The sequence below is a fragment of the Notechis scutatus genome, chromosome 3 (assembly GCF_049901735.1).
Source record: "Notechis scutatus isolate UNSWTSFEM ecotype Mainland chromosome 3, rNotScu1.2, whole genome shotgun sequence".
NCBI lineage: Eukaryota > Metazoa > Chordata > Lepidosauria > Squamata > Elapidae > Notechis > Notechis scutatus.
Genome location: NC_142011.1, coordinates 102,047,049 through 102,067,088, shown reverse-complemented (window position 1 = coordinate 102,067,088; position 20,040 = coordinate 102,047,049). Strand labels below are relative to the sequence as shown.

The 20,040-nt window shown below is 38.1% G+C and overlaps 1 protein-coding gene across 1 annotated transcript in view; it reads right to left on the bottom strand.

Moving 5' to 3' along the window:
* The window catches only part of COLGALT2 (collagen beta(1-O)galactosyltransferase 2), a 197,415-nt gene extending 182,683 nt beyond the window's left edge, over positions 1 to 14,732 (bottom strand). The window contains exon 1 of the mRNA XM_087960854.1: positions 14,504 to 14,732. The gene's annotated coding sequence lies outside the window, so the exon portion shown is untranslated. The remainder of the gene's footprint in view (positions 1 to 14,503) is intronic.
* Positions 14,733 to 20,040: the final 5,308 nt, after the last annotated feature.

Sequence of the window (20,040 nt, the reverse complement as noted above, 5' to 3'; positions counted from 1 at the left end):
CAATCCCAAGTTGCTCTGATGGGCCAATCAGAAAAGCAGGATTTCGAGCCTGCTTTTCTAGCTAGCTTTGTTAACTTTTAATAAGGCGTATTTTATTAGTTCATAACAAGTATACTCTTTGCTGGCTCCCACAATGAATGATAGCATTTTCCCGCTGATGTGCAAAACAGCACATCACCAAACCTAACTCCTTACCTCTATTTTAAAATGTCTGCAGGACACATCACTCTTTTGGGCTATTACATTGATTGAAGGTTTAAGCAAGTCACTGACTGTGTTCACATATCAGACTAACTTATACATTTAAACATACTTTTTTCAGCAAGCTTTACAGATTTTGCAAGGCAAAGGGGCTGGGTTCATACATTGCACTTAACCAAAATTAAGCAAATCCACTTTTTAATTTTGTGCAGTATGCTATTTGATCTTTATAAAATGGCCTGAGACTCCAGTTAAACAAACATAGCCTAGTTTATTTACAACAGCTAAATTTATCAATGTCAGCAGCCCCTTAATCTATTTTTCCTAGTAGTAAATTCAATCTCCATCTAATCTTTCTGAATTCTTTTTCATAAGATATTGGCTCTTCCTTCTCCTGGTCACTGATTAGACTTGCATATTGCTGTATTTCTCTGAATCATAAATTCAAAAATACCCAGTAAACAAACTTTTTACGCTCCTGACTCTGAGATGCTGAGTAGTTTGTCAGTCCTTTATTATCTTGAACAGCACCTAGAAATTATTCCTCCCAATTATGATTGCTATGTCTACTTGCACAATCTAGCCCTTATAACCTTATCTTATATTATAGTTCCATCTATCTCTCAGCTAAAATAACAATTGTTAATTTTTCTGGATACTCACTGCAAAAAAAAAAATGGCTTGGGTGTGGTAGGTAAGCTATAGGCCTACAGTGGCTTACCATTTGGTATAATGTTCAGTACTGTATTGTTAGTAGCTCAGGTTCAGAAACATATATTATGGCTTCTATGCTGGTGAAATTAATTAATGAAATATTGTGTTTTATTTATATTTTCCCTAAAAGTTAATTTGGGACTTTTAAGAGGATTTCAGCAAGTATTGGATAAGTATATTATCTACAAATATTTGGCTAGGATGATATTCATCATCAGGGTTATATTCCATTGGTATTTAGTCCTAATCTTTGAATTTTATTGAAGAAGCAATAGCTTGTGGTCTGTATATTATGGGAAACTTCCAGCCCATAAGAGTACTTGGAGTCTGGTTCACACCGCTATGAGCATTCTTTCTCCAATACTGGATTTTTCTATTGCTGTTCTAAAACAATAGGCTCTTGGTTTCAATTCTCCTTTTTCTCTCCGCAATCTTGAAGGAATATCCCTACTATTTCATTGATGCTACTATTGGCATCCACACGAGCAGAGCAGTTGATATGACAGACTGACTGGATCTTTGATTAAGACTTGCATAAAATTCCTGAAAGTTTTATCTACTCATTGCCAAATGCACGTTTTGAAAAATTAATTTAAATGCTGCAAGTTGCCTACCAATTGTTTTACAAATCCTTCAGGATATTGTAGCAGGCCCCAAAGTGTTCAGTTCCTAAGTCTTGGGGGAAGGGGGTAGAGATTAGTTCCCAAACCAGCCTTTAAAAAAATAAAACCTGGGTTCGCTCTAAATTCAGTTATGAGATGTCCAGGGTAAATGAGTTTCTTCAGAAATAGAAGCCATTTCCTTTTGTTCAGTTTCAGATATGTGGTTGTTAGTGTTGCTAAAAGTTTAAATGAATTCTGATGATGTTAATTCTGAAGGAGACTTTGCACAAGGTGTGCCCATGAATACTGAAACACCTTCCCAGTATTTACACGAATACTGCTCTGGGGAACAGCTTATTTTATTTGTGCTTTGACTTTATAAGGTCACTTAAATTGATATATATGAATGATATATAAGTACAGGTAGTCTTTGACTTACAGCAGTTCACTTAATGACCGTTCGAAGTCACAACGGCACTGAAAAAAGTGACTTATGACTATTTTTTTCACACTTATGACCATTACTGCATCTCCATGGTGATATGATTTACATTCAGGTGCTTGACAACTGACTCACGTTGATGATGGTTTACAGCATCCCGGGGTCATGTGATCTCCTTTTCTGACTTCCTGACAAGCAAAGTCAAGGAGGAAGCCAGATTCACTTAACAACCTGATTAATTTAACAGCTGCAGTGATTCACTTAACAGTGAGAAAAGTCATAAAATGGGGCAAAAGTCACTTAGCAAATTTCTCACTTAGCAGCATAAATTTCAGGCTCAGTTGTGGTCATAAGTTGAGGACTACCTGTAGACATAAGCCAACGAACTGAAGTCATTTTTAAAGAGAAATCTAAGTCAGAATAATTTGGGTCTAGCTGGATTTTCTAAAATCCTCTGACAGCTAACCTAACCCTAACCCATCTATTCTCTGCCTCCCGAGTCCCAGCTGATCGGCTGGGTCTTTTTTGGTTGCCCTGCATAGGAGAACGGAGCTAGAAAGCAGGTTATTGGGGTGGGGAGAGAATGGGATTTTGCAGTAACCTTCCCCTGCCACACCCACCAAGCCACACCATGCCCACCAAGCCACGCCCACAGAACAGGTAGTAAACTTTTTTGAACCCCATCACTGATGCCCATGCACACATAAATCATATTCACTGCCTGTATATGGGATAACCCAGCAATGTCATGCTTCTAGAATCTGGAAAGAATATAATAATGTGTTAGACATGAAATTTCTGGATTTTTTAAAAAAAGATTTTGAAATCAGTTCCCTCATTCCTGTTTCACTTTCAGAGCACATTACAACAGCCTTTGTTTTGCAAAGACATTTACTTTGATCTGGCAGAATCATCAGAACATGACTCCAAGCAATTGACTCCAAAGAGAAATGCCCATGAATAACTCCAAGTTTTTCAAGTTCTCCCACTTCTCAAGCACGATAAACAGATACAAAGGAAGCTGCTTTGTAGAACTCGTAGTTTGATCAGGACTTCTAGACCTGAGTGCAAGACTTTTAACCATTGCGTCACAGACCCATGGTGGGGCAGTAGTGAGAATGTAGTACTGCAGGGGGCGTGCATAAGCGCACCAACGTGCCTACCGTCCCTGTCCTATTGTTTCTCTTATTCTTTTATTTTCTTATATGTACCCATTTCATGTATTCACAACTATGTATACACTTATACTTATTATCTTGTAAACAATTGGCAAATCAAATAAATAAATAAATAAATAAAAATAAATAAATAAAATAACTCACTGCTCACTCCAGGACCATGATGGCGAACCTATGGCATGCATGCCGGAAGTGGCACGCACAGCTATTTCTGCCGGCACGCGAGCAGCCGCATGGAACTGATCCACTGCGCATGCATGCACTCTTCCCCCAGCCAGCTGATTGTCGGGTATCTGCCGCACATGTGCGGGGGGGTGGGGCGCACGTGGGAGGTCACATGCGCAGAGGCGCAGGGTGCATGGGTTAATGGGTACAGACACGCATGCTTTCAGCATGCAACAACGAAAAGGTTAGCCATCACGGCTCTAGGAGTTCGAGTCTGAGTGGCTCAAGGTTGACTCGGCTTTCCATCCTTCCGAGGTCAATAAAACGAGGACCCAGATTGTTGGGAGCAATATGGTGACTATTTAAACCGCTAAGAGAGGGCTGTAAAGCATTGTGAAACAGTATATAAGTCTAAGTGCTATTGCTATTTATCTAGCCAGTTTGGTTTAATTCATGAGAAACATTTGTTTATATTTTCTAAAAAGGGGCACCTCTTTCCTCAGCTTTGTCTGAATTCTCAAGAGTGAGCATGCTTAGAAAAATGAAGGGGGCATAGCAAAGCTTCCTTGAGTGTGCCTGGCAATGTCGACTGGCAACCAAGTATGCGCTGGGGCCCTGCTTCTCCTTGGTTTTTTTTTTTTTTTTTTTGAAAACAATTTTATTGGTTTTTAAAGACAAACAAAACAAACAAAACATAAAAACATCCAGCTTTCTTTCATAAATATACAAACAGTGTGTCGGTTGGTTTACCAATTTTTTGTGCATCCATTTCGTAGTCTCAATTACAGTTACATTACATAATAACTCATATTATCAATCAGAAATTAAATACCTTAGTATCATTATTAAACAATCATTTGACTATAATTTTATTCATACATACTTTGCGAGATAACTATAATTTACTTAGTTTATTTTATAACAAATCATATAATCATACCAAATCTATCCTAAAAACATTTTATAGATATGATATATATATAAAAAAAGAAATATATCTTTATATATTCATTATTTCCTAGAATTCTAGATATTCTATTATTGTATTTTATTATCTAACCATTGGTAGAAAAGGTCCCAAATTTTATAAAATTGTTTATCCTCTTGTTCTCTAATTTCAAATGTCAATCTACTCATTTCAGCACGTTCCAATATTTTCTTAATGATTTCTTCCTGGCCCTGCTTCTCCTTGTTCCAAGTCCAGGAAACTACCTCTAAGAGTGGTGAGTTCGGTTGGCCCCAGTTCGTATTGCACATGAAAAAGTTTTTGCCTACTTTAGATAACACCCTAATTTTACCACAGCAAAATGCAACCACAGCATTTTAGTGACATTACTTTGATAGTGTGGCAATACTTGCCTAGCTTGGCTCACTGTTTCCCAACTGGAAGCTTGTTTCACTTGTCTGGGGCCTTTAAACAATCTTCTGCCAGCCCATTAAGAAAGACTTATTGCATGTAGAGTGCAAAAGTGCAATGAACTAGAGAGCAGGGAAGAGTTTTCTGTATCTCTTTGCTCTTTTCTATATTTCTTTGGAGCCCAGATTTGGTAGCCCTACAGTAAAGATTCCTTGCTCCTGACCCCAGGATTAGTTCAACTCAGGTCATTCTAACATTAAAGCTGCATTCATGTGTAGTTTGAGGGAGACAGTCATGCCCAAATTTTCCCCAACACATCAATCCATGATAATTTCTTTCCTGACATCTCTAAGCTCTCGGGTCGTCTCCTTTCTCAAGGAGGTCTCTCAAATTAAGCCTAGCAGATTCTTCAGACTTTCAAAGTTCTTTCAAAGGAACTCTGACCAAAGGAATAGCTGTTAGTGCAGCAGCAGTACCTGTAACTTTTAAAAGTTTATACTACTTGTGGCAAAAACGGGGGCATGTATAGCTTATGGTCAGGAGTGGGCTTCAAAAATTTTAGCAACAGGTTTTCTGCCCTGTTGCTAGGTGGTTTGGCCGTGGTGGGCATGGCCTAGTCAGCCTCCTGCACCACGATGGGGGTGGGGGACAACCGATTTTGCCCTCCCCAGGTTCCGGAGGCTTTCCTTGAATCTCTAGGAGGGCGAAAACAGCCTCACCAGGCTCCAGAGGCTCTCTGGAAGCTAGAAATGGGCCCATTACCAGCCTTCCCGAAATTCTTTGGAGACCCGTTTTTCACCCATTCCCAAGCCTCCATGCGTACCCTGCACTTACCTGCATCCAAAATGGACCATGTGGGGACTCCTGGGAGCGGCGGAGCGGGGTGGGTGGGGCCAGCCAGGAGTGGGATTTGGGGTTCTCCAAACTGTACAGAATCTTAGCTAGGGGCTCTCCTGAACCCCTGCAAAACCCCAGCAGCCCACCCATGCTTATAGTCCTTTTTTCTATCATTCCTAATAGCCGTTTCTGCAGTTTCTTATTTCCAGTTTTTGTTCTTCCAGGTTTTTGGCTTGCCGTACTGAAGTCTGACTCCTCTTTACTGATTAAAGTTGGATTTCACTACATCAGCCACTATCTCTCAGATCCAATCTATTCTCAGAATAGTGATGACAAAAGAAAACAAGATAACCCCTTTATGATGCCTTGAGCTCCTTGGAGAACACACAAATATACTATAAGCAAATAATTGACTATCACACAGGGAAAGTCTCTTAAATGGTATTGGTCTGTCTGAAACAAAGCTATATCTGGACTACTCAGTGTATGCCAGCTGAGCTGCATTTTGTTCAAACCAAAATTGATTTTTGATCTTTCCTTACTATATGTTCTCCAGGCATTGCTGAATAATTCAGCACAACGCCCTCCATGTCTCTCTTCCTGCCTGTCAATATTGAGCAGCGTTCCTGATGAAACCTGTTTCATTTTCAGTCTGTTGCCTAGGACGTGTTTGCTTCAAACCATCACTTAGCAAACAGGATGCGTCTACTTTTTATGTAGTCTTAAGCCAAGTAAGATTGCTTAATGTAGCCATGAATTGTAGCCAGTGTTGTAGTGGTATTCCAATAACATTGTGTTTTTCTGACAAACTCTGTTCCAAACAAATGAATTACTAGGACCAAAAGCTTAAAAATTTCCAGCTTTCATGGATCATCCTGTCAACATCCAATTACATCTGAATTCTTGGAATGTTTCCTATAGGATGGCATTTTGGTACTTTTGTGCATGACTCACCCCCACATACCTGGCATCTCAAGACTCTTCATAGCTTTTCTGGTCCTTTGGTCCTCAAATGTTTTGAACCATTTTAAGGGCACATTTATTCTCACAGTTGCAAAACTATCGCATTGTTGTTGGCAAACAGCACAGGAAACAAAAGAGGAAAAATTCCAGTTTGCAATTTTAAAATGGATCTACTAAAAATTGCTTAAGAAAATCTATTGAGATGATTCATCCTTCTCTCCATGGTGAATAGACATATTGAAAAGGCCATATTGGGCAGTTGATATTCTATTTCATGGAGACCTTGTGACATTTGATAATGTCAGATGCTTCTGCAGTGATTAATGCAGAAGAGATTTGCAGATCACTTCACAAATGCTACCAATTTTATAAGTCTCTTCCACATTAATAATCTAATTTGTAGAATCCATGCAAGTGGTAATCTAAGCTCATTTCTTCCTGATTTTATTATCCACGTAAAGAGAAATAGCTCAGTAACTAGAGCTCTCTCTTAGTCTTAATCCACACTCAGACATTGTGTCATTTGCTTGGTTTTGGCTTAATGTGTTGGTTGAATCCAATCAAATGCGAGATAGTCAACAAACTATGACTTGGCATGGTATGAAACCAGTTTGTGGACAAATATTTTTCCCATACTGGACTACAGAAGATGTGAAAAATTACAACCATTTCTGTTGCAAAAACTGGACTATTAACCCGAGGTTAGTCATCAGTTGCAACTTTTGGATTGTAGAAACCGGAAGTGGTAGTTATTCTTGGTTCATACAACAAGCTTAGCCTTAATGAAAGTTCAGAATTTGATTAAAGGCCTGTGCAACACATGGAATAGCAGATAGTTGTATGAGAAAGCACAGTGACATACTTTGAAGAGCTGCAGTTTTCTGCTAATTCTGATGTACTCAAAGTAGTACAATTCAGGCATGAAAAGATGTCTCGGCAAGTTTACATGACTTCCAAGATTTAAAAGAGTAATCCAAATTACATCATAAAGTAGAGTAGCTGGAAGTTTGGTTAGCAGACATATAACGTTGAATGATTTGTGGGATAAGAATACAAAATCAGAAATGGAATGGAGTATTATCCTAGCAAAGAGCTTGAACAGGAATGCTGCTTCCAGTAATGTTTTTTTTACAGATTCAATCATGTATTAACATCAATATTATTACATACACCGCAGCAAGGACTTCATTTTCCAAGACTGTGTAGACACTCTGTAAGCAGAGACAAAGGGAGACACCCTACAATCAGATTCTTCTACAGAGAAAGTGTTTAGCTTAGCTTTACAATGCAAGAACATTTATACGTTTAAAGAAAAAATGCATTTTTTTATTCTCAAATAAACATTTTTTTAACTTGGCTTGCATATTAAAAGCCCAACACAACAAAACATTATAGATCAATTATCTAAACTCAACGTCAGTAGAAATACCCATCCCAGAGAAAACTAATATATGTTACAGTGAAAAATCCATTCAGGTAAAATACAGATTGAAAGATTCCCCCAATTCCATTTTTATTTTTAAAATTATTTTATTAATTTTTTTTTAAATTTAATATAAATTTAAAGAAGAAAGAAAGCAAAGTGATAAGAAAGAAAGAAAAAAAGAAAAGAAAAGAAAAGAAAAAAAAGAAAAGAAAAGAAAAGAAAAGAAAAGAAAAGAAAAGAAAAGAAAAGAAAAGAAAAGAAAAGAAAAGAAAAAGATAATATACAGTAGTGGTTTCCAATCTTCTTTACAGTTCTATTTTATCCTCTCTAAGGATTATATCATGGCTATCTTTCTATAATCTACCCTTTCTAATCATCAAAACCCATTAATCACAAGTTCATTTTTTTCACTTCAGTAAAAATACAAAATGGATTTCAAGTCACGAACAAATGTAATTATTGTCTTACCAATAAAAGAGAGCATTTGTAGCTAAAAGTCAAAATGAGGAGTCCTTGGTGTTCTCTGAGGAGTCCTTGGTTATTTTATTACAAATGTTTCATTCCCAAACTAGGTAACATCATCAGTGCTAGTCTGAGTAAAGAAATGACTGCAAGAAAACAACCAAACCAGTGGTGGGATTCAAAAAATTTTTACTACCATTTCTGTGGGCATGGCTTAGTGGGCATGGCAGGAGAAAGATACTGTAAAATCTCCAGTCAGAGGTGGTATTTGCCAGTTCTCCGAACTACTCAAAATTTTCACTACCGGTTCTCCGGTTCTCCAGAACTGGTCACAACCTGCTAAATACCACATCTGAACCAAACTCAGAGAGCATCCAAGGACCTCTCAGTTATTGTCTTTTCTCTCATCAAATCTCTCAATTTTGTCATGTCTGAAAATTTTCCTCTTCACCAATCATTCCTCCACTGTGGATATTTCAGAGTCTTTCCAAGTTAGATAAATTTTCAAAGCATTCTAAAATCCTGCAGTTCTGAGTCCATAGCATCTTAATAACAATAAATTGCAGAGCTTGGGTGCCGTTACAATAAAAGGCCTCACCTGTGGCTCCATAAGCTGCCATCAATAACTGATGAATGAAGCAGAAGGTGGAGCTGTACAGATGGAGCTCTCAAATTTTCAGGAGCTGGAAGTAGTCTTGCACTTTCATCTGTACTAAGTAGATCTGACAAAAGGAGCTTTTATGTCCAACAAGGGCTATAACGATTATGAAATAGTACAAAAAATAATCTTCAGATCCTAAAACTATTACTGGCTGAGCATCTGAGCTTCAGGTAACAACGAGTCCATTGTACTTCATTCAGCTGGTGGTGGGGGGGGAGGGAGGGAAATTGCCTGTCTCCGACCTAAGATTCACAACCAAATGTGGAGTGTGCTAAATTTAGTTTATCTCTCTGAGGATTGGTGCTTGAAAAAGAATAAAACACACACAGAGAGGAGATGAGCAACTGTAGAAACAATCTGTTATGCTTCCTGATTCAAAACCTTATTATACTCTGCTTAAAAGCTTGCTCAGGGAAGTAGGGAATTGAGATATACATTAAACAACTGACAGAAATGTGGTTGGTGCTGTTTGTAGTGGGATTTTAAAAAAACAATTTTGTAAAATGGTCTGAATTATTGCGGCCCTTACAAGAGCCATAAGGTGCTGAATCCCATCCATCAGGTTAATTAAAATATTTTTATGACTTCTGTATAAGTTTATTAATGGAATGTCAGCATTGCTTTCAAAAAACGGTGAATTGAAATAGAATCTGATAGCTTCCTAATGTTTTTGGAGGATTTTAATAATAATACATGCCGCTTTGGTGGATAAAAATACAGCTTTATTTTGTTATAATCTAAGGTAAACCAGTCTTTTCTGATATGCTACAAATCGGGAGAACAGGATTGAAGTTGATATGTTTTCCTTAAGATTGTCTGGTAACTGGCTCAAAACTTCCTCTGAATATTCTGAAAGATTTTATGCAACCACACGTACTGTAAGATTGAAGCTGTGTGTCATAAAATTTGTGGCAGAGTAATAAGCAAATTCAAATTGCATATGATTCTTTCCTATCACTGACAATTATTTTGCTTCAAAGCAGTAGATGTAAAAAAAAAAAAAAAGAAAAAGTAATAAGGGAGGGAAAACTAAGAAAGATAGGGAATCTCACATAAACAGAATAAGAATAACCAAAAGAAAACGGACCCCTCATTGGATTTCATAGCAAGTTTGTTTAAAATGAGCTAGATCAGTAAATATTTCGTTTGTTTTATGAATCTGGCTATTTGGTCAAAGTAAAGTCTCCCTACAATGGGCAGTGGGGCTAGAACCAGAGATGGTATTCAGCAGGTTCTGACCAGCTCTGGAGAACCGGTAGCGGAAATTTTGAGTAGTTCAGAGAACCGGCAAATACCACCTCTGACTGGAGATTTTGCAGTATCCTTCCCCTGCCACGCCCACCAAGCCACGCCCACAGAACCGGTAGTAAAAAAAAATGAATTCCACCACTGGCTAGAACATCCCATGATAATCAGTGTGTGATCTGACCATGACAAAGGAGAAACCCTGAGAACTCCCCCAATTTCAGATTATATAACTACTGCTCCGACAGGAACATCGGGTCAGATGTTTGACTAGTGTTCCATGTTGGGCTCTGGATGATCTGTTCTAGTGTAAACTTGCCAGTGGAATAACAGAACTAGTAAATTGTTTGGTCAAACTTTCCACTTCAGATGGTGCATTCATGCTAGTCTTTACCAAAATAACTGATATTATTTTATCCCTGGAAATTTTAAAATACCAAATTACTATATAGTGTGGTCTCAGTCTTTCTGTTGGCAAACTGCCTCTGGCAGGGGTGAAGATAAGTTCAGATTTCTCAGGGAGTAAAAGTTCTATGAACAGCATTGCTCTTGTTTAAATTCGTCTGAACTCATGAAGTCTCTACCTGATTTGGTTGTTCAGACTGCTCATTTCCTCTGATGCTGTTTAAGTATAAATGAGGAACTCTATAAGTGTCCAAAGTAAATAAAATCTTATAAAAAGAAATGGTTATGGGGGAAAAGTTGCAGACATTTTTAAAAGCACTATACATCAACTGAAATCAATCAACTGAAATGGCATAAAAGCACCTGTAATAAAATAAATAGATTTCATTTAGAAGTGCTACAAGACACTTGAGAGAGAATACAAAGAAAAGCTCTTCTTTAGTAATTATTTGAAAGGCATTTCTATGTTTTCATGATATCCCAGAGATGTAACCTCTTGAGCTGTGTGTGCAAGAATTATATCAGAGTTCCTATTAAATTAAATATTGGGTAATTCCCTCTGAGCCAAATTGTCTGGCCATCTAAGATGGAATGGGAGTTGTAGTCATTATATAATTTTCAAAAGTTAAAGCCAGGAAAACATTGAGACAGGGCAGTATTAACAGATAACAGATAATCAGAATTGGAAGGGACCTTGTAGGTCATCTAGTCCAACCCCCCCCCGCCCAAGCGGGAGACCCTACACCATTTCTGACAGATGGGAGTCCAATCTCTTCCTGAAAGTCTCAAGTGATGGCGCTCCCACAACTTCCGAGGGCAAGCTGTTCCATTGGTTGATTGTTCTCACTGTCAGAAAGTTTCTCCTTATTTCCAAATTAAATCTCTCCTTGTTCAGTAATGTCCACAAGTACCACATTCCTTATTCTGCAGAGCAATGTTGGCCCTTGTTCTGCTTACTTGGCTTCTGTTTTTTGACTTGATAGTGGCATCCCATGCTGAGACCATTTTTTAAAATATATATCCCAAATGAAGACTTTAGGAAAGTGTGTTCCAAACTAGAGGAAAAAAAATGTAGGCTTTAAGATACCTTTGCTCTAATTCAGTATTGTCTGATGAAAGAGTGAAGAATTCAGAATGAAAACCTAACATCCATTACAGTATTAAACAATGGCATGGTGTTAAAGTTGTAATTTCCTACTGTTCTGAGGAAATACTGCCCTCCGGACTCTCTTTCCCCCTATTAATGACAACTTCTATCATTGTCAGTAACACATCTAGAACAACAGTGATTGTGATTACCTCTCGAAGGACACAGTGTTTTTATTCTCAGCTTCTACAGGTTATCTGAGGCCAGGGATTTGGGGCCAGGGACAAAACGAGACAAATTCTTAGCAGCAACTCAGGAAGTTCACCTGATTTGGGCAAAGGGAATACCCAACAACTTATTTTATGTGCCTGAAGGCAGCCTGTTACCAGCGGTGGGATTCAAAAAAAATTTCCACCGGTTCTATGGGCGTGGTGTGGCTTGGTGGGCGTAGCTTGGTGGGTGTGGCAAGAGAAGGATACTAACCTGCTTTCCAGCTCCGTTCTCCTGTGCAGGGCAACAAAAGAAGACCCAGCCAATCAGCTGGGATTCGGGAGGCAGAGAATAGATGGGGGGTGGGGCCAGTCAGAGGTGGTATTTTCTGATTCTCCGAACTACTCAAAATTTCTGCTACCGGTTCTCCAGAACTGCTCAGAATCTGCTGAATACCACCACTGTCTGTTATACTAAGGATAATAAAGGGAATTAGCTTTGATTGGTTGCATAGTCAGCGAGATGTTTAGACTGGATTTAGCATTTTTATCCACCTATCGACTTCTTCCCATCTAGCTATTATTGTCTACTTGGGATAAGCACGCATTTGTTTTTAATAATTTTAAAGGTATTATCGCAGGAGGTAAGCTGTTTTATTTTTGGTTCTGTTATTTCTGATTCTGGATGATCTTTCCAGGATTGGTACATTCTTTTCAGAGATCTTTTTCTTGTTGAACTTGATTTATAATACTATATCATTATTTCTTTGTTTTTAATCTCTATATTTTTGTGATGGGTAAACACCTTTTCTTCCATAGTTCTATAGCTGCTGACCGTGGTTTCTCAGCCAACAGTCCTGAGCCCTGTAACTGATATTGGTATCTGGAATGTGGATTACCACAATTGTATTTAACACAAATAATGAAAGCCTGTAAACTACCATTTATTACACATTGTTTTAGCCAAGTCTTACCATCTATATTGTCCATATGATCACACTTAACATCAGACATTGCTCCAAACATATTATAGAACACATTTGTCAAACTATTAGAAACATACACCAAGGTTTGAATTTCATACATGCCAAGGTTTAAATTCAAGCCCCTTTCTTTCTGCCTTTTCAATGGAATCAATAGACTTTGGGCTATTTTTTCTTACTCTTGAAAGTCAAAAATGTTTCCATGATGCTTTGAATGCTGGCTTGAAAATTTCTGACTAGACTTTACACAAAGTAGTTCCTAAATACTAAATACCAAATTTAAAGGCATCACAAGAAGTGAAAAAAGTGGTTCAGCATCTCATATTTTCCACCAGCATTTTCTTTTCATCAGTGCTAGAGCCCATGCTCTACAAGGGCAAAATCACAAATTCAGTATCCTTAGAAAATATCTATCTATCTATCTATCATCTATCTATCTATCTATCTATCTATCTATCTATCTATCTATCTATCTATCTATCTATCTATCTATCTGACAAAGAACACTCTGGAGATCCCAGCTAATTAGAATTAACTATACAAACACACTGCCTGTTTTACACATTATAATGAATGATTATGATTTGTTTGCTTTGCAAGTCACAATTAGCTGGGTTCACATATCAACCAAGTCAACCACATCACTATTTATATGTGAATCCAGTCAGCCTGATCAAACAAAGGTAGTTTTCTGCAATTGGGAAAAGAAGAAGCTGCATTGTGCTGAAAGCTTCAAGTGCAATGCAAACTCAAAAGACTGGGCTTTCAACATAGGCTATTTCTGAGCAACAGAAGGTCCTCAACCTTTTCTGACTCTGACTTTATTAGCTATATTGCAAAAAGTGGTGGGAGAGCAGGTTGTCTTTGGCAAACAAAATGCAAACAACCCCCACCCTTGTTTTTGTAATTTAGATAGGAACACTCAAATTCCCCTTAGGAAGCCCGTTTAAAATCACCAATGAAGCTGCAGACAATATTAATGTGATGATACAATTTTCAGTCTGTAACAGTTTGTGTAATACAGGAATAATTTTTTTATGGGAACATGTTTGAAATCCTTGTAGAGCAGCTACACTTTCCATTGATAATATACATGAAATCAATTTGTTCTGTTCCCAATTAGATTGTGTTTGAAAAACAAAGCATCTATATCACCGCTGTTCTCTTTCAAACACATAATTTATAGTGTCTTTCCTTTTTTAAAACAATGGGGTTGGACAGGAAAGGACGGGAGATTATGTTATGAGTTTGGGTTCCATAGGCATTAAGTAAATGGTTATGAATTGGTATGCTTGTTCATAATTTACTGCAAGAATCTAAGAGCTCTGATGGATCAGACTATTGCTTGCATTGTCAAATGCATTATTTCTTACAAGAGCCAAACATATGTATTAGGAAGCAGAAGACAACAATGAAACAAAAGCCATCTTCAGCATCTAGGATTTACAGCCATAATATACATTTCAAAAACTCAGCAACACTATCTTATATTTACTGAAAAATGGGGCATACTGTTGACCTAATTGAGTATTGGTATCAAAATAAAGAGTGATGTATTGTACTTACTGTTATCGCATAGGTCTCCCTGCAACTGAGCTATCCTGTTCACGTGGACATCCTGACTCTGTGGACATTGTAGGAGGAGAGCTCTGCTAGTCTATGGTATCAAAACCTTGGAAGTAGCTGTTTTGACCAAGGCTTCCTGAGACACCAACAAACACACGTTAAATCCAAAACCCTTTTATTTTAGTTCAACAGCTGTGAATTATCATCATTCACAGCCCGTAATGAGTCTCAGCCAGTTATAAATAGTCCTAATGAAGTCTGCCAAAGTCCTTCGGGAGAAGTCTGATAAGAACTCACCTTTATCTTTCTTGAAGTGCTGCCAATGACTGAAGTACCAATTAATCTTTCAAAACCAAATGGAGCACAAATTCACCAGAGAGCTTTCAGGTTCCAAACTGACCAGAGCAAACAGCATTGCTTCCTGCAATGGTTCCTGTCCACTTTCACTTCCTTTATATCTTATGGGAGGGGCAATCACCTCCAAGCCTTACTCCCAAGTCACCCCTTTTGTATTAACTGCTCTTGCCTTCTGGCAGCTCTGTGAACACACGCACTGGGTACAGGCTCTCCTTGTTCCTCTGCCTCGCTGCTGTCAGATTCTGGAGGCTCCGGAGTCAGCACATAACTCCCAGATGGCCCTGGCCCCATCTCTGTATCGTACACAGGACCATCGTCTGAGTCCTCCCCAGACTCCCGGACTGGCCCATGTTCTTCCCCACAGTCCAATTCTGCTGCCGTCTCTGCAGGCTGCTGGCAGAACCACAACAGTAGTCTATCAGCTTTAAAATTCAGCTGCCACATTTTTTTAAAGAGAGTTGGAGGAGTTGAAACGTTCAAGGTTATCCTGCATGTCATATTAAGAAATTCCAGTGGCAGTTAATTGGTTCTCATGATTTATGAAGTATAGAAGTGGGAGGAGAGAAGGGAGGAGAGAAGGTGAATTCTGTGTAACTCTCGAAAATAATTTCCTTTGACATGCCAGTCTTGGAGTGATTGATATCATAGATACTTTCTGGATGCCTTACGTAGTCTTGGTTAGTTAGACAAGACTATAGACAAGCATGGCTCTCCACTTAGAATCAGAACTGACTTCTTTTGATTCTCTGTGTGGAAATCACTGTATGCATAGATTTAATCCATAATACATGGATGTCTACGAACACAGCTGATAACATGGCCCTGTTCACTGATAAAACACATAATCCTCCTTCAAAGGATGCTTGGGTGAATGAAATAGCTACTGATAAACTGTGAGACCCGATGTAGATATCATAGCTGATAGCACTTGTCCAAGGAGTCTCTCCTCCATTCATGATCAGATTTAAAGACAAGGAGATTTAGTGACATATGTAAGGCAAGTCACTGAAGGCTCTTTTTTATCATGTTCTATATTTGTTATCTTATTTTACATTCAGGAAATCTCCCATAATTTGTACTTTCAATTTGGATAGTGTTCCAGTCCTGTAATTGGTTTGATTGATACTTTCTGTACCTTTCTGGGTCCATTACAATAGACAGATGAGCTACAGTGTATCTACTGAATTAGAACTCCTTGCAATAGTCTAAATATAACTTTAGATTTCTCCTACCTGATGCCTTTCAGCTGTGCTAGATAGTCCATGGAATTACAGGACCTGTCCAACACACATAGAGGGAAATGGGAAGTCCACTTTATATAATGAAAAAGTAAAATGAAGTTGCATTTTGACTATTGCAAACAGTTTATTACATACATTTAAACAATAACTACTGGTCTCTCCATCCTCATTGAAAGAGAACAGCAAAAGGTTATATATTGTGATGCTGGCTATTTTTATTCCCAATTGCATTTTTACAAGTTTCTGTTATTACAAAGCCAGACATGATTTGCTTTAAACTCCTCACTCTGAATTTCTCTGCACCTGTTATATCTTTTTGCCATTTTTATGAATATCCCATAAACCTGGCTGGACTATTTATGTTATCTGGGTAAAGGACAGTGAAAGCACCCCTGTGGAGAGAAACAGCTTGCTGGCTGCATGTGGGCACAGCTGCTGTGCTATACATAACATCTGTCCCACAAAATGTTTTCAATTGGCACCAGGTCTTTTGTTTTTAAATTACAGTGGAATCATCCAATGGTCTTGGCAACATACAATTTCCCCACCATGTGAAACATAAAGAGAGGGGGGGGGGAGAGAGAGAGAGAGAGAGAGAGAGAGAGAGAGAGAGAGAGTATTAAATAGTGGGAGGGATGTATGTCAATATTTAATTTGGCTTATACTTTCTGAAATTCTTAAAGCAGGCATTATCTCAACAGCTTTCTTTGACATTCTTTTTCAGCATGGTCTTGGACAAGGTATTGCCACAGCCAGTCCTAAATATCGCCTCTCAGGGACAGAAATCGTCCCCCAGAACTCCTAGAGTGAGGGTGTCAAACTCGCATCGTCACGGTGGTGTCAAGTGATATATTGCGACTTTTTCCCCCTTTGCTAAACTGGGTGTGGCTATGGCCAGTGTGTGACCCACAGGCCACGGGTTTGACACCCCTGTACCTAGAGGAGGTCCATAGCTTCTTTTTAGTCCTCTGTAATGATCATCCATACAGCAGAGCCATGTTTTATTCCACGTTTCTCTGAGTTTTGAAATCAGGAGTTCTTCCAATGAGCTTGGGAGAGGAGCAAAATGGCACATAAGTCAAGTAACTAAATGAAACGTTACCTCATATTCAGGAGCTAATAATAAAAGCTAAAGCAGCTGATAAGAGCTGACCATTCTGCGACAACTTTTCTTTTCTTTTCTTTTTTAAAGATTTTTATTTTTTAAGACAAACATATAGACAGAAACATAAAAACATAAAACTATCTTCCAATTATATACATACTGTTGTGTCTGGAAGGATGGGTCCAAGAACGGAGACAGGCTCAGAAAGTAATTACAGCTCTTTATTAGTGACTTCAGATCTGAGCGAAATGCCCTAGCCACAGCAGCCCCTTTTATAGAGCTGGCTGCGGCTATACGGCCAATGACAGAGGTTTAAGCTTGCCGCGCTTGGTTAGCCCAATTGCGGCAGCCCGTTTACCAGCCAATCGGATCAGTCCGGAGTGACCAATCACGACCCGCTGTTAGCGGGCCAATCCGCTTTGCAGGCTTTCAAGCCTGCTAGTCCGGAACATATACAGTGTGTCAGTTGATTACAAATCTTTTGTGCTATCCTTTCATAGTCCTTACTCACAAATTGCATAGATTCTCAAATTGTCAATCTAGCATATGCTTATATATTTATCAGTTATTAATCTTTCGTTTGACTAAACTATTATTCCATCATTTTATACGAGATATTCTAGATTTTATTATAAATTTATATTATACATTCATCCAATGGTTATATATTTTATATTATATTCTATATCAATCTACTGATCTTCTATTACAAAACTTCCTAATTTGTTTCATTGCCATGTCTAGCCATTGATAAAAATAAGTCCAATATCGTATAAAATTGCTTATCTTCTTGTTCTCTAATTTCAAATGTCAAATTATGGACTGTGCTGAAATGAGAACTTTTCTTATTGTTTTTATCATTGCATCTTCCTTAGTTAGGAATTCTCATTCTCTTTGGTTCTATGAGTTTGTGTGACCTCTCCATCCTCATCTCCCTCCCACCCCAAATAAAAGTAATGACTTTATAGTGAGTTAGCATTGGACATGTATCAATATGCCATTTCCTTTTTGTAATATAATTTTAATCTACATATGAAATGTAATAATAATGGTACCACAGCTTTATCAATTAAAACCATTCACATTGGAAATAAACTACATAACATTCAAATCGAAAAGCATATTTATCAATGGGAGGGATGATTTTTTTGGGGGGGGGCACTTTGTTAAACATGTTTAGCATAGTCTTTGAATTTGGGATTTTACGGCTATTCCTTCACTTACAACCAAAATTGACCCCAAAATTTCTGCTGCTAAGCAAGATAGTTGTTAAGTGAGTTTTGCCCCATTTTATGACCTTTGTTGCCAAAATTGTTTAGTGAATCACTTCAGTTGTTAAGTTAGTGATGTGGTTGTTAAGTGAAACTGGTTTCCCCATTGACTCTGCTTCCCAGAAATTCATAAAAGGTGATCACATGACCCTGGGACACTGCAACCATGCGGCCAGTTCCCAAGGGTCCGAATTTTTGATCACTTGTGGATTATCCAGAATGTTGCTCTGCAGTGATGCTGCTTAATTCTTGATAGCTGTTTACAGAAGATAGCAGAATATCTGCTTGATCCCTTAGCTTTTACCTTTGGGGTTTTATAGGCTTCTTATTCTCTATGCTATTTAAAACTGACATGAATTTCCCCAGGCTGTTTAACTTTACTGTAATCATTCTGAGATTTAGGAAGCATGGCTATCAAAATGTTGATGCAATGCAGCTCTACTTTTGTATCAGATCCCGGTAATGCAGTGAAGATGCTTTAATCCATTTATTATTGTTGATTGATTCATTTATTTGATCAAATGTATATAGCACCCATCTTACCAAAGAAGACTCTGGGAAACAAATGAGTAAAATGAATATATATATATATATATTTGAAGAATAGGTTGACCCCCTCTTTTTGGGCTCCTTAGATATTGGAACACTGCTAATCATGTCTCCCTGAATCCTTCTTTTCGTTAAACTAGTCATACCCAATTCCTGCAACTGTTCTTTATATGTTTTAGCCTCCAGTCCCCTAATCATCTTTGTCGTTCTGCTCTGTATTCTTTCTAGTCTCTCAACATCTTTTTTAATCCCAGCAATCAAAACTGGATGCAATATTCCAAGTGTGGCATTATCGAAGTATTATAAAGTGGTACTAACACTTCACGTGATCTTGATTCTACCCCTCTGTTAATGAATCCTAGGATGTTTTTTGGTGGACCAGCCTCTGAAACACTGAGTAAATTTAAAAGATGCTATCCATGATCTCATTTGCCTGGTAAATGTATTTTTAAAAAATCTTATATTTAGGTTACTGCATTCTGTTGGAGAGATCAGCTTTTCTCTGAATAATTTCCAGAAATTTTAGAGGCAACTATGGTAACTCAGGGATACTGGTTGGAACTGGGTGTTATGATTGCATTATGCCAGTACTGGATCATCTTCATGGGATGTCAGTCCACCACTGTAATAGAATGTATGGATGATCTTGAGGGAAAAGAGAAGGAGATACTGTACAAAAACCATCAGTCAACAGAAGGTGGAGCCCTCAAGGGCTTAAAAGTTATTGCAGGCCTTGCTTAACAATGGCCATTCAGGAATGGACTTTGTTGGTTGTAGCTTCATAATTATAGAATAATCTGCTCAGATTTGCCTGTTGCCTAACTTACCTTTTTGACCCAAGGTGAAACCTTTTTCATTTCTCTTTTCCTTCTAATGTCCATGCAATTTCTCTGTTCTAAAGAGATTTGTTATTTCTCTGGTGGTTTTACCTGCTTATTTTATTTTATGGTAGAGATTTTCCTTTGACAGTATAATTTTACCTTTTTAATATGCATTTCTACATGTGTTGAGGGA